The sequence below is a fragment of the Amblyomma mixtum genome, chromosome 5, assembly GCF_055824585.1.
Source record: "Amblyomma mixtum isolate Tamu chromosome 5, ASM5582458v1, whole genome shotgun sequence".
Taxonomy (NCBI): Eukaryota; Metazoa; Arthropoda; class Arachnida; order Ixodida; family Ixodidae; genus Amblyomma; species Amblyomma mixtum.
This window is the reverse complement of record NC_143016.1, coordinates 174,547,569-174,561,379: the sequence shown is the minus strand read 5'-3', so window position 1 is coordinate 174,561,379 and position 13,811 is coordinate 174,547,569. Positions and strand designations below refer to the sequence as shown.

The 13,811-nt window shown below is 43.2% G+C and overlaps 1 pseudogene; it reads right to left on the bottom strand.

Annotated features, from left to right (window-relative positions):
- Positions 1 to 11,437: 11,437 nt before the first annotated feature.
- On the bottom strand, positions 11,438 to 13,527 carry LOC149344760 (uncharacterized; annotated as a pseudogene).
- Between the last annotated feature and the right edge of the window lie 284 nt (positions 13,528 to 13,811).

The window sequence follows — 13,811 nt, the reverse complement described above, 5'->3', positions numbered from 1 at the left end:
AATGTTTGATTTTGATTTATTTGTTTCATTTCTGATACAGAAAGAGGAGCAAGAGCAAAAGGCGAAATGCCTGACGATGGCTCTTGCCCGCATACAGTTTGGCACAAAAAGACATTTAACATAGATTTATGCGAAAAGTCCCACACCAAGATCTTGGGGGGGAAATAAAAAAATGTCACAGCACTAAGGAAAAAAAGGTAAATAAATTATGCAACAGAAAAAAAGGACCCGTTTGTAGCAAACAATAGACCGTACATGCCAACGCAAAATAAGAAGCAAATGCTCACAATTCTGAGCATGGTTGTTGCAAGTTTAGCAACATGATAGCAACATCATAATAGCAACACACAACAGCAAGATTCAAAACGATAATGCACTCCCAGAAAATACAAACTATGAACAGAAACATGGCAGATTAAGTGAATTCCAAGTTATTTTCGAGCAGCAGAGCTTTAAGAGTGTTCTTAGAGACATTAGCGCTGATATCTGTTAATCCTTGAATTTTGTTCAGAAGGTTAGCTGTTTGATATTCAATAAGTTGTCGTCCATAAATCGTCCTTACTTTCGGTGGCCGTAAAGTTTCTGTACAGAGTGTGTATGCAGGAGCTGCATTGTAGTTTTGTACTCTGTGAAGCTTCGCTTTCTTTGTGTACTGAAGTAATTTGAAATAATAAGTTTGATTGGCCTTTAACATTTGATATTTTAGGAAAAGCAGTCTTGTAGGCAGTAATTGCGGTGGGCCGTGATATTGCTCAGATATTCTTAACACTTTTTTTTGGAGGCTAATTAATCTTGTGTAGATGTGACTTGTAGTGGTACCACAAACTAAAGCACAGTAGGAAAGCTTGGAATAAAAGATTGAGTAATAAAGAACAGTCCTTAACCATGGAGAGATGAGTGGGCAAATCTTAAAGAGGCAGCCAATTGTTTTACTAAGGTCAGCTATGAGGCAGTTGACATGAGAATTCCATGATAAGCTTTCCTCAAACCACACACCTAAAAATTTTTGGGCTTTGACTTGAGCTATTCCTTTGCCATCAAACAAAATATCTATGGCAGAATTCCTAGGCTTGTTTAGTGGTGCAAACAATTTGTATTTGGTTTTCTCGATGTTCGAGCATAATTTATTTGTGTTTAACCAAGTTGACAGATGGAGCAAATAGTTATTGACAGCATGTCTTGGAGCAAATAGTTATTGACCGCATACATCTTAAAAATAGAGCCCGTTACCATTGAAAGAATTCATAGACTGGGCCGGCCTACGAATACGAAAAAGGCCATACCTGTTATCCTTAAACTGCTTGACTCACGGGACAAATCTAAAATACTAAACAACTGTACAAAGCTGAAGGGATCGGAGTACTCAGTCAGTGAGGATTACTCGGCCCGTGTACGTAGCATACGAAAGAAGTTATGAGAGACTGCGAAGGAGCACAAAGACAACGGAGACAAAGTTGCTCTTGTCTTTGATAAATTGCGTATTAACGGTGAGTTTTTCTACTGGGATGATGAGCAGAACCGTGTAATGCCAATGGAAACCAAAGTCAGTCCTACTAGTCCCAAAAAAAAACAGTCAAAGCGATGCCAAAACATTACGGCCACGCCGCCACCAGCAGAAAGAGAAATAACTTTTGCTAACATAAATGCTCGCAGCATTCTAAACAAACTTGATTCGTTGGAAAGCTTACTTATTGGCATAAAACCCGACTTTATGGCCGTGACTGAAACGTGGCTCACGTCCGATATCATGGACACCGAGGTTACGCCCCCAAATTACGCGATAATTAGCAAGGATAGAAAAACTCGTGGTGGCGGCGTAGCCATTTTTGTGAACAAAAAAATACAAGTCACTGTGCTTCCCGATATCGAAGGCGTAGAGGCAATCTTTTCCAAACTGACATTTGGTTCGTACTCGATAGTGGTGGGTTGCGTTTATCGCAGCCCATCGAGTGATTATGACTTCATGCTTGCATAACATCGCTATATGCAATGTCATCTTCTTGGTACCAGACTAATCTTGCTTGGCGACTTCAACCTCCCGGGTATTGACTGGCTCACAATGCAACATCATTCCGCTTCTTCAGACTATCTTTTAGATATTATGCTACAGTTTAATCTCATTCAGATTGTAAATGAACCAACACGTCTACAAGGTTCTTCGAGTAACACGCTTGATCTAGTATTTCTAAGTCACCACTTTCCACTCCATAAAACTAAAACTGAAATACTAGACGGAATCTCCGATCACAAACTAATCTTATGCAGTGTCCCTATCAGTAGCAGGCTTTCTTCGCCACGACCGCAAACTTTTGTTCATGATTTCACTAAAGCTGACGATAATAGTATTCTAGATCATCTTTTCTTCGAGTTCGACACATACAAAGAACTTGCAAGCGATGCTTCTTCTGACATTGAATCCTTATGGCACAGCTTTAAAACGACTGTCTGATATTGTATTCATGAGTTCGTCCCACATAGAAGGAAGCAAATAAAAAGACGTAACCCCTGGATCACCCGCGAAGTCATACACGCTAAGCGCAAAGTTAATCGCCGTAAAAAAGCCCTCAAGGTGAACCCTTGCACGAAAACAAGGACCAATCTTAACCTTGCAATACAAAGCATGAAACATCGAATAAAGGCTTCTAAATTACATTACTTTAATAACACCCTCAATAACTTTATAAGAACGTCCCCATCAAAATTTTGGAGCTACCTTAATCCTAAAAGACAACCTGAAAACCCACCCTCAAAAGAAGAAAGCCTTGAGATAGCCAACAAACTGAATGATTACTTCGCGTCAGTTTTTTCTAACGATAATGGTATAGTCCCTCATCAGACCTCACGAACAACGAAACACATTGAATCACTAACTGTAAATGAGACTGGGGTACTTAACCTGTTGTTAGATCTAGACACAAAAAAGGGACCAGGACCACAGAACATCCCAAATTCCTTTCTAAAAAGATACGCCGAATGGATGGCTAAGTATTTGTGCTTACTTTTCAATAAATCCCTCGCAACATGTACCCTTCCAAAGGAATGGAAAATAGCCAAAATTATTCCGATACACAAATCAGGAAACAGGACAGATGTTTCTAATTACAGACTCATCTCTATCACCTGTTCAGTGTCTAAAGTACTCGAACACATCATACTAAAACACATAACCGTCTTCCTTGAAAATGAAACCATACTCTCCCCATTTCAGCATGGCTTCCGCCAAAGCCTTTCGACAGTAACACAGTTATTAGAATTAGTCCACAACTTATCCCACAGCATAGACAGACAAAAGCAAACCGATCTAATACTACTAGATTTTTCAAAGGCATTTGATCGGGTTACACGCATTAAACTAATTAATAAACTAGAATCAACTCTAGGTCATGGCTCTATAGTCAATTGGATTTGCAACTACTTATCAGGCAGAACACAATTTGTAGAAATTAATCATCAAGCCTCCCACGTAGTAAATGTTGTCTGGTGTACCTCAGGGTTGTGTCTTGGCACCTGTTCTTTTCTTGATTTTTATAAATGATCTGACGACTAATCTCAACGTTAATATACGACTGTTCGCCGATGACTGTGTAATTTACCGCGAAATTAATACAACAGAGGATCATGAAGCTCTTAACAACGCATTACATTCTATAGCAAAATGGTGCACTGACTGGCAGATGACACTCAACGCTACTAAATCTGCTGTTATGACAGTTTCTAGAAAGAAACATAAATCCGACTTTCGGTATACTATAAATGGCACACCACTTACTGTAGTGACTAATCATAAGTATCTTGGCGTACTAATAACCCATGACTTCAGGTGCAACGCTCACGTGGACAAAATCACCTCAACAGCTTTGAAACGACCCTTTTTTCTTAGACGACGCTTCACACTAGCCCCTTTTCAAATTAAGCTTTTAGCCTACAATGTTTTGGTTAGATATGTTCTCGAATATGCTAACGTCGTTTGGTTTCCTTATACTAATCAAGATATAACCAAAATTGAAGCCGTTCAAAGAAAAGCAGTCAGATTTATATTTAACAAATACAAAACAACCGATTCGCCTACTGAATTAATGAAAACTGAAGGAATAAAATCATTGCAGACCCGTGCAAAAGTCGCACGACTAAAACTCATGTTTCAACTAATAAATCGACATCTAAAACTCGACACTACTAAATATATTTCCCTTTCCGAAGCAAGATCAACGCGTCATAAACATTCGCATACATTAAGTGAGTATCATTTCCATACTAACTGCTTTCAAAATTCCTTTTTTCCACTAGCAATTCGAGAATGGAACAGCCTTGATCCATCCATTACTAACTGTTCATCATTGACAAAATTTAATGCTGCAGTTGAGAGTGTGTCATGTTATTAGTTATTCATTCCTGGTTGCTTGCGTTCTGTTATTATTATACCCATGGTTATTTGTTTTTTTTATGTGTAAGTTTTTTTTTGTCAAACTATGCAGCGTTACATAAACTAAACACCTATACTATTAATGCCTTTGCAGTGTACGCTTATAATATTTACTGTTTACTTATTGTCTGCGTATTATAACAACTAGCAATATTTCAACATTTTGTTATTCTTTGTATAATACTTATTTTATGTGTTATTTGATTGTTTTCGTCACAGCTCGGTTGTATTTTCGTTTTACCGTTTGTTGTTTTTCTTAACATGCTGACCAGTTGAATGTTCCGATTATGCTTGACCGCGTTCTGTTAACCTTACTAAGCCCTCCTGCCACAATCCCAATTGGGATTAGCAGTATTTGTAAATAAATAAATAAATAAATAAATGTTCAATTTCCGGGAGTGAGTGGGCAGAGAAAAAGACTTTGGTATCATCTGCATACATGATTAGTTTTGGGGTATTAGAAATAGAGCATAAATCATTTATGTATGTTGTGAACAGCAAGGGCCCGAGAATAGATCCCTGTGGAACGCCTGTTTTAACTGGCAGAACTAGAGATGTATACTTATTAAAACTGACATATTGATAGCGGTTTGACGGATAGCTTTTTATTAATTCTAGTGCTATTCCGCATATCCCATATCTGTTCAGTTTAACTAGGAGGACATCGTGACACACAGAATCAAATTCTTTGCGTAGATCTAGAAATAGTCCAAGCGTATATAGTCTTTGTTCAAAATTCGTTATTATCTGATTCTTTATGTTAAGCAGGGCTGACTCTGTAGATTCGTTTTTTTGAAATCCGTACTGCATATGACTTATTACGTGATATTTATCGAAAATGTTTTGTATCCTGACGTTGATTGCATTTTAAAAAAGTTTTGACAGGATCGGCAGGACTGAATTGGTCGGTAGTTAGTCAAAGCATAGCTGTTCCCACCCTTAAAAATCGGATGTACGCGTGCTATGTTTAATCGATCTGGAAACAAACCGATCTCGAACATACAATTAACGATATGAGCCAGGGGAATAGATATTAAATCAGCTACATATTTTATCGGTCCACATGAAACGCCGTCATAGCCAGCAGCTGTATTGCTTTTTAGAGAATTAATTATTCCTTTCACTTCAGGCGGCGTCACGGGAGTTAGTATGATCGCATTTGCAAGGTCAGCGCAACAAGTAGCAGGGTTATTTTTGTTTTGTGCTAGCATCGGTACTTTCAGAGCAAGAAACAAAGTAGTTATTCATGGCGATTGCAGCTGGACAAGCAGACAAAATGCCACTAGGCGCTGTAATATGAAAGTCTACACATGGTTTCTGCTGATTGGTCAGATTTCTAACTTCATTCCATATTTTCCGGGGATTGCTTCTTATTTCAGAAAATAGCTGCTCATAATACTGAGTTTTTGCTTGTTTTACGAGCGAGTTAACTATATTTCTATATTTCTTGTAGTTAGTTGGTTGGTTGGTTTATGGGGTTTAACGTCCCAAAGCGACTAAGGCTATGAGAGACGCCGTAGTGGAGGGCTCCGGAAATTTCGACCACCTGGGGTTCTTTTACGTGCACTGACATCGCACAGTACACGGGCCTCTAGAATTTCTCCTCCAAAGAAATTCTAGCCGCCGCGGCCGGGATCACGACTCTGTCGGGTCACGACTTTTAACGAAGGCGTGGTACATCTTGTTCTTTCTATATATCATTTTCAATATAGCTTTCTGATCCATGGTTTTGTGATTTTTTTACTGTGCCGCTTCTGTGTCTTTACTAGAAAAGACTGATCGTAGCACCATATAAGTTTATCGAAAAACACGTCATACGCCTTGTTCGGGTCTTTTTCACTTAGAACAGGTTTCCAGTCGGTGGTACTGATAAGACAGTGAAAGATTTCCAGAGCGCTTTCATTTATAATACGTGACTCTTTAATTTCTCTTTCTTTATTTCTAAAGTGCGCAAGTGGAATGGAACAAAGCGTTGGTAGGTGGTCGCTTATATCTTTCTTCCTCTCTTTCCTTCTTCCTCTCTCTTTCCCCTCTCTCTTTCCCCTCTCCTTCCTCTTTTCTTCCCGTTTTTCTTTCTTTCCTTCTTTCCTTCTTCCTCACTCTTTCCCCTCTCTGTTTCCCCTCTCCTTCCCCTTTTCTTCCCATGTTTCTTTCTTTCTTCCTTTCTTTCTTTCTTTCTTTGTTTCTCTCTTCCTTCCTTTCTTCCTTTCTTTCTTTCTCTCTTTCTTTCTTTCTCTTTCTTTCTTTCTTTCTTTCTTTCTTCATTCAAGACATTCCGTTACAGAAATGCCTGGGGGACGCGACAAAGGCCCCGTTGGCTGCGGCGGAAACAATAAAACATAAGCACAATAACTACAAAGCAAAAGAAACATCAATACTGCATGATATGAAAGGGCATGAAAAACAAAAAATACAGGTACATAAAAACAATAAGTTGGATCAGTAGTGTGGTGTTATGAAAAACAGTGATCTATGTGCGCACGTCTTCAATCATCACAGTGAAGGTAAAGATCCGGTGTGAAGGCGAACGAAGTTATAAGCACAGCATGGTCTTTAGTTTTCATTTAAGAAAAAAGTCTCTAAGTGTTCTCAGTCGTTGCACCTTGGTGGCAGTAAACAGTACCTCAGCTAATTCAGGGTGCGCATTGAGGAAATCAGGAATCAAATAACTTAGTTTTTGATCGCCGTATGTTGTACGCGAACGGAGCCTTGGTATTAAGTTTTGTCGTAGATAATAAGGACCAGGTTGCGCATGATATTTCGTTTGAAATGTTATATCTGTTTGGTGAAGACGCGAAATTTCCAGGGCCAGTTTGTGTTTATGGAGTTTGTGAATGGGCATTATTTTATTACCTTTAAAATGAGGTGCAGTGTCCTCCAAAAGATCTAAGTTGCCTATTGCTCTCACTGCTCGCTTTTGCAGAGAGAAAAGCCAATCCAAATTTGTCTTTGTCGTTGTAGCCCATACTAGGAAACAGTAACAGAAACCTGAATGTAAAAGCGCATAGTAGATTTGCTTTTTTACAGCAGACGGAACATGGTATCTTATTTTGTTTAAAATTCCCGCGGCTCGCCCAAGTTCCCTACGCAGTGCGTCAACGTGAGGCGTCCATGAAAGGTTCTCCTGGAATATTACCCCCCCATAAATCTAACTGTACTCAATTGTTCGATAGTAATGTTATGAAATTTTAAGTACAAGTTCGTGGGCGGATGGGTTCCCCTTGGTCTAAACAGTATGTATTTAGTTTTACTTGTGTTTAATTGGAGTCTGTTCGAATGAAGCCATAGCTTCAATCCAGTTAACCATTCGTTGAAACGCGTGCACAACGTCCGCGTCCGAGAAAAACACATTCGTGTCATCTGCATATAAAATTGACTTAGTGTTATTTATTACGTTTACAATGTCGTTAATATATAGTAAAAATAATGTCGGTCCAAGTAATGACCCTTGAGTTACGCCCTGTTTTACAAGTCTGCTGTCCGATTTTGCGCCATTTATACATGTGGACTGGGCTCTAGATGTTAAGTAGCTTTTTTGTTAAAGACCCTGCGTTGCCACGAAATCCATACAATGGCAACTTCCTTAAAAGCACGTCGTGTTGGACACAGTCGAAAGCCTTTCTAAAATCCAGAAATATTCCGAGGGTATATATTTTCCTTTCAATGTTTTCGAGTATATGTTCTTTTAGTTACAGAAGGGCCATTTCGGATGACTTATTTTTTCTAAAGCCGAATTGTTCATTTGCTATGTAATGTGGAGACTCGCACAGTTAGCGTGGACGGCCACAGTCCTTGTCCCAGCGGTGCTGCTCAGCAGGCCAGCGTTCGCAAGCGCAACACCCGAACTTCGTCGGCTTCGCCTTTCTTCCTCGCCTTCGTCGGCGCTAGCCGCTGGGGCATCAAACTCCAACTCTCTTTCTTGCAATACCCCCGGGGTGAAGAGGCGCCATCCTGGCGGCCTAAGGGCACGAGACGATGGCTGGGTCGTAGTAGGGCTTCAGGCGGTCAAAGTGCACAATTTCACGACCGCGGCGGCGATGATCAGACGAAGGCGTGAGGGGCTCGATCAGGTAGTTAACTGGGGATGTCTGCTGAATAACGCGATAGGGGCCCTGATATTTGCTCAGCAGTTTTGTAGACTGTCCTGGGCTGGAGGAGGGCACCCACAGCCAAACCAAGGATTCAGGAAGATTTGACGGCGGCAGACCGGAAGAAGTGGCGCGGGCGCTTTTCTGACGGTGCTGGTCGTGAGAAGTAAAGGAACGGGCGAGTTGACGGCATTCTTCGGCATGCGCAGCGGCTTGAGAGACGATTGTAAATTCGGACGAATCGGGGCGGTAAGGGAGTATGGTGTCCATGATGGAGGAAGGCTCGCGTCCGTAGAGAAGAAAATACGGGGAAAAACCGGTAGTGGCTTGCGTTGCAGAGTTGTAAGCGTATGTAACGAAAGGTAGAACGTGGTCCCAGTCGGAGTGATCGGCAGAAACGTACTTGGCCATCACGTCGCCGAGGGTCCGGTTAAAGCGTTCGGTCATGCCGTTCGTCTGCGGATGATACGAAGACGTCGTGCGATGAACGATATGGCACTCCCGAAGAAGGGCTTCCACTACGCCGGACAAGAAGAAGCGACCCCGATCGCTGAGAAATTCCTGAGGCGCACCGTGACGAAGAATGATATTCTGTAGTATGAAACCGGCTACGTCAGAGGCCGTCGCAGCTGGCAACGGGGCAGTTTCCGCATAGCGCATGAGATGATCAACGGCGACGATGATCCAACGGTGCCCTGCGGCAGTGCCGGGAAGAGGGCCATAAAGGTCTATTCCAACACGGTCGAATGGCCGGGCCGGACACGGTAACGGTTCCAGAGGAGCAGATGAGTGCGGTGGTGGGTTCTTGCGCCGCTGACATTCCAGACAAGAGCGTATGTACTGGCGGACAAAACGGTACATACCCCGCCAATAATACCAAAGGCGCAGGCGGGTAAAAGTAAGATTTCTGAGTGTAAATAATACCATAGCTGTAAGAAAAAGAGTTGGAGTTTGATGCCCCAGCAGCTAGCGCCGACGAAGGCGAGGAAGAAGATAGGCGAAGCCGACGAAGTTCATGTTTTGCGCTTCCGAACGCCGGCCTGCTGAGCAGCACCGCTGGGACAAGGACTGTGGCCGTCCATGCTAACTGTGCGAGTCTCCACATTACACAGTCCTTGTCCCAGCGGTGCTGCTCAGCAGGCCGGCGTTCGGAAGCGCAAAACCCGAACTTCGTCGGCTTCGCCTATCTTCTTCCTCGCCTTCGTCGGCGCTAGCTGTTGGGGCATCAAACTCCAACTCTCTTTCTTACAGCTATTATATTATTTACATTCAGAAAGCTTACTAGTCTTTTATGTATAATATTTTCCGCTACCTTCGCAAAGATAGGGGATAACAAAGATTGGTCTGTAATTGTTCATATCGTTAGTGGAACCGCACTTGTGTATAACAGCCACACGAGCTAACTTCATTGCCTCTGGGAACACTGCGGTGGAAAGAATAAGGTTCAGAATATGTGTAAGGGGACTATTAACTATTTCTGCCACGGCTTTTAGTGGACCGGGTTTAATATCGTCAGCTCCAGAGGCGCAATGGTTCTTTAAACCCAAAATGACGTCCAGTATTTCACATTCATCAGTTGGGGACATAAATACAGTATTTTCACAGTGTGCTTTGACGAATTCCTCGCATGGTATCGCAGCGCAGTCATTTGCGGAAACACCCACGTTAATAAATTGTTCGTTGAACAGGTTTGCAACCTGTTCGTCACTCATAGATTCGCTGTGATAAGAAACCCGCTTTGGGGAGTTTGATTTACACGTGATGTCTCTGATCACTTGCCATACCAGACGAGGATTTCCTGCAATATTAGAAAACTTGTACACATAGTATGATCTCTTTGCTTTTTTAATATCAGCATTCAATTTATTTCTTGCTTTCTTAAATACGCGGAGATCGCTTTCACTTCGTGTGTCCAAAAAGTTTTGAAAAAGGATGTTGCGGTTTTTTATTCGGTTATACAGTTCGTGCGAGATCCAGGGCTTTCTTGCTCTCTTGTGTCTCTTAAGAGTTTTAAGAGCGAAGGATTCATTGTACGCAGAAATAAAAAAACATCAAGAATGCTTTATAAGCGTTATTAGAATCCTTTTCCTTTGTAACGCTATCCCAGTCCTGTTGCATAATGAGTTCTTTAAACTTTAACATGTTTCTTTCCGAGTAATCTGTAATCAATATTTCTTTCTCCAGAAAAGAGCGTTTTTGCTTCGAAGCTATCTGACAGTAAATGGGTAAATGATCAGTAAGATCGCATATAATTATACCTGATTTAACTTCATCGGGGCAGAAGCTTGTAATGCACAGGTCAAGTATTGTTTCAGAATTTGAAGTGACACGAGTAGGATCACTAATCACATTTGAAAAACCATACGACTCAAAGAGCTCTTGCAAATGCAAGAAAATAATATTATTTGGAGAAGCATTTGTATTGAAATCCCAACAAAGACATATTCGAGGTTGAGCTCGAGGCTACGTTCAAATATTTCTTCTGCAGACTGCATGAAATGCTTTAAACGCCCAGATGGCGGTCGGTACACAAGAGCAAGTAGTATGTTATAACAGTGAATAATGACGCACTCAAAATTTTCATTCACAATGTTATAGTTTGTTAGAATTTGATACGGTAGTTGGCAACGCACATACAGAGCAACACCTCCTCCGCGCTTTGATGAACGGCAGGCTGACACACAATCAAATCCCGGCAAAAGAAAACAGTCGTCAGATGTGAACCACGACTCACTAATGCAAATAAAGTCAAACTCGTAGTTTAAATCTGATAAAAACAAAGCAACCTAATCAAATTTATTTCGCAAATTAGGGCGTTTAAATGAAATAAAGAAAACTTCTGCTAATCCTTGAGCTGCTCACTGTGGTGAGCGAAATTGGACATGAACGGCATCGCGTTTGCTTGAAAATACAATTGCTTGCGCTATCACCTCAGATTGGCGAGGTCATCCTTATCGCGGATGACAACTGCTCGTGCACCGGCTTGTTTCCGTGCAAGCACCTTTCCATTCACGTGCCAAACAAACGCGTAGCCGGATTCCTTAGCCCATTCTTTGGCAAATGTCAGAAGAGTGCGAGTGTACCGAGTCATATTTTCACAGATGTACAGTCGCGGTCAAAAATACACGGCCCACGGCTCCGGCGCAAGGAGCGGCTGCGGGGCCGCACCGCGGCGCTGCTATCTCCGTCGGGCGTTCGCTGCGAGGGTGCACGGAGTGACGACAAAGCTTCGCCCACCCTCTCTCCTGGGCACGTCACACGACTGATAAATTTCAAGTGCGGCGTTCAGCTGTTTCACGGCTGAGCATGGCTGAGCTCAATACGAAAGAGGGCTCTGCAATTCACGCTGCGTGCGACTTTCGGGGCCGCGCCAGTGCCTGCTCGAATATCTCGTTTTCCCTATGTGCAGACCAGCTATGGCGCGTGCTGTTGCGAAGTGTCCGAGTTCAGTTCGCGTTCGACATTTACGCGTGTCTCGCGTCCGTGTACGCCGCGCTCCAGTGCCCGGCGCTTGGGCGGTTGCCACACGCGTGCGTTGAGGCTCTCAAGTGAGTGAGTGAATAAGGCTTTATTGACAAAGTGTGATAAGTCGTGAGAAACTTGAGAGCAGTCCTCCGTCAAGGACCCCTTCGGCCTTCACTTGCTGCTACAATTAGACAGCGCGTTACAGCATACAATATTTCTCTCAAGGCGGCAAAATGTTTGTTGGGCGGATGAGTTTAGGAGGTTTATAGCTACAAAGCGGTTGGAGCTGGCACAAGACTGGGTAACTGGAGAATTACGGAAGGGACATTTGTTTTACAGTGGGCATAGTCACGCTGACTATGAAGATGGTTTCTGGCACGAATCAGCGTCATTAGTTGCGGGGGATTGCTGGGAAAGCAGGAAAACCATTTAATGTTAATTTACCAACAGTGTATCGCACTCGGTTTTCTGCACGTGATCCCGTATAAAATACACATCCAATGCGCAGCAGTGTGTGGCTAGCCCTTAATAACAGCCGGAAGTTACGAGCTCATTCTTTTAAGATTGTGTATTCAAAGTTACAAAAATCAAAGCACGCTCCGGCTGCAATAGAATGCACTAATACAGGACCACGACCAAAACAAGGCTTCACCGAGTTCAGAGAGGGGGTCTTGACGCGACAGTAACTACTTCTGCCCTATTTCTTGAGCGCCCTAATGCCCATGCACCGTGCAACAAGGCTCATCGTTCGTGGGCGCGCAGTACATACGAGAGTGAAGCAGTATCGAGGCGGCAACAGTGAACTGTGCGCACTCCCCTTCAGTACAGCCGCGCGGCAAATTAGGCAAAGTGGATGCGCGCTCCTTAGTACTAACCGTCAGCCGCGAAACAGCTGAATGGCGCACTTGAAGTTCACCACTCGTGTGACGCGCCCAAAAGAGAGTGAAGGCCAAGTTTTATCGTCACCCGATGCACCCTCGCAGCAAGAGCCGGACGGAGATAGCAGCGCCGCGATGCGGCCCGACAGCCGCTCCTTGCGCCGGAGCCGTGGGCCGCGTATTTTTGACCGCGACTGTACTTTCCGGTGTTGTCATCTCGTAGCACCTGCCTTTTTGCTAGCCAGGCATCACGAACCTCCTGCTTTGCGAAGCGAACAACTACGCCCCGTGTTTTGCCCGGCTTCGCGGGAAGCCTGTGTAGGGCTGTTATGTCACTTGAGCACACCTCATCAAGTTCCAGTTTTGCGCCTATTTCATTCACTTTCTTTATTAAGTCCTCGTTTTCCGTCTCTGGTAGACCATGGATTTCGATGTTCAGTCGACGACTGCGCCATTCTAGACTGTCAACGTCCTTATTGAGCTGTGCAATTTCACAGGCCAATTAAGCTTTCTCAAGCCGCTCTACACGCTTCGTGACATCCTTTGTCGACTTTTCTTGGGCTAGAAGACGTGATTGAAACTCATCAAATTTATCTGAGAGCAGGCTGACGGATGACTCAAGCGACTCAAGCTTGCTGGACATGGCCAGAAGGGAGTCAATTTTACTTTCCATTGAAAACAGCCTAGTGATTAGTTCTCTATCGGACTGCTGCCCGTGCAGTGTATCCTCAGCTTTACGGCTGCCCTTACATGTTTCGCACCTCCAGGCCTTCCGAGCCTTTGCTCGTTTCGAAATGAACGTTTCTTCCGAAACGCCTGAACATGATCCGACATGGTACGTAAATTCACACTCTGAGCAGCACAGTGATTGACAGCTGTCGTCAACAGGTTGTCGACATGCGCAACAGCGTAACGTGATAATTGCGCGACACTCAACGGCAGCCTTGGCAGCAGCGG